This window comes from Propithecus coquereli, unplaced genomic scaffold, assembly GCF_000956105.1.
Source record: "Propithecus coquereli isolate 6110/MARCELLA unplaced genomic scaffold, Pcoq_1.0 Scaffold741, whole genome shotgun sequence".
Lineage (NCBI taxonomy): Eukaryota > Metazoa > Chordata > Mammalia > Primates > Indriidae > Propithecus > Propithecus coquereli.
Window position 1 is genome coordinate 136579 of NW_012153519.1, and position 1621 is coordinate 138199.

Consider the following 1621-nt stretch of genomic DNA (forward strand, 5'->3'; position numbering starts at 1 on the left):
TTACATAGTTCTTAGTGTCTTTATATTTTTGCCAGAATGGTACTAGATGCTGTCTCCCAGAGCAAAATTACTTCTGAAAGACTGATAACTTCTGTAGACACAGCTGTAGTGTATTATGATAGAATTGATTAATTAATTCTCATTATATTTTGTTCCTATTACAATTATAAATATATTTGTAGAAAGGTAATTTTCATGCATATAAATAATTATGCATTCTTTCCTTGATTTAATCAGCATTTGTTTTATTTTGAAACATCAATGACGCACTTATTTCAGCCAGCAAATATACAGCATTAAGGAAAAACCTTTGCATTATAGAGCTTCCAGAACCCAACAACTCTAATGTAATTAACAGTTGCCAGAATGTTCATGAAAGTGAAAATCCCAGGTTACACCATTAAAATTCCCTCAACAGTAAGCCTGAGAAGAGACCAGGCATCTGCACTTTTAACAAATGTCCAAGCTGGAGGTTTAGGGAATTGTGTTCAGAGAAATAAAGTTCTGCCCAAGAGTACCTTTGTGTTGAATGAATTTAAGCACAAGTACTCCGACGAGGACACGCAGTCTCTGGCACTGCCATATTTTTGGGAGCACTTTGATAAGGATGGCTGGTCCCTGTGGTACTCTGAGTACCGCTTCCCTGAAGAGCTCACCCAGAATTTTATGAGTTGCAACCTCATCACTGGAATGTTCCAGTGGTTGGAAAAGCTGAAGAATTCCTTTGCCCGTGTCAACCTCTTTGGCACCAACAATAGCAGCTCCATTTCTGGAGTCTGGGTCTTCCGGGGCCAGGAGCTTGCCTTTCCGCTGAGTCCAGATTGGCAGGTGGACTACGAGTCATATACATGGCGGAAACTGGATCCTGGCAGTGAGGAGACTCAGACGCTGGTTCGAGAGTACTTCTCCTGGGAGGGGGCCTTCCAGCATGTGGGCAAAGCCTATACTCAGGGAAAGATCTTCAAGTAAACATCTCTTGCCATCGCCTAACTGCCTGCACCTGCCCTTCAGGGAGATGGGTATCATTAAAGGAAACCGAACGTTGGAAAAAAAAAAAAAAAAAAAAAAAAACCCAAGCTGGAGGTTTAGGGAATTGCGTTCAGAGAAATATAGTTTCGAAATCCAGAAAATGGAAATGAGAAATTTCTTTTTTAAAACCTGAAGAAGTAACTCTTCTATCACTTGAAACCTATGCTTTTTCCATGCTAAATAACTTTGTAACTTGCAGTTTCTGAGTAATTGTAATTAAAATTTTCTATTACTTGGCACTTCCAAAAACAAAGATTGAATTCCATAGGGTTGTGAAAAATTGCTAATTGTTAAGTAGCATGTATGTAAATAAAATATTCAAACACATCAAAAATAGAAGAAACTTTGAATAAGATTGATAATAGAGGAATATTTTTCATATGTTCAATAACTGTGTTCTTACATCGCATTTTTGTATAATATACAAAGTTGACTCTCAGAACATGATCAATGCTTGTTTCCTACTTGGAAAAAATTTAGTGTAAAAAACCTTTCCAGTGTGTAAACGGGAGTAATCCATACAAGGGTCATATTGTGAAGTATTTATTTTAGATGATACAAATCTTATTTTTGTAATTTCTAAAAATGGGGG

At 37.1% G+C, this 1621-nt stretch overlaps 1 pseudogene across 1 annotated transcript in view; it reads left to right on the forward strand.

The window, feature by feature from the left end:
- LOC105824482 overlaps positions 1 to 1045 on the forward strand; it is a 122304-nt pseudogene extending 121259 nt beyond the window's left edge. Inside the window, exon 3 of the transcript XR_001138203.1 lies at positions 493 to 1045. The product of XR_001138203.1 is annotated as an elongation factor 1-gamma pseudogene (transcript). The remainder of the gene's footprint in view (positions 1 to 492) is intronic.
- The last annotated feature ends 576 nt before the right edge of the window (positions 1046 to 1621 follow it).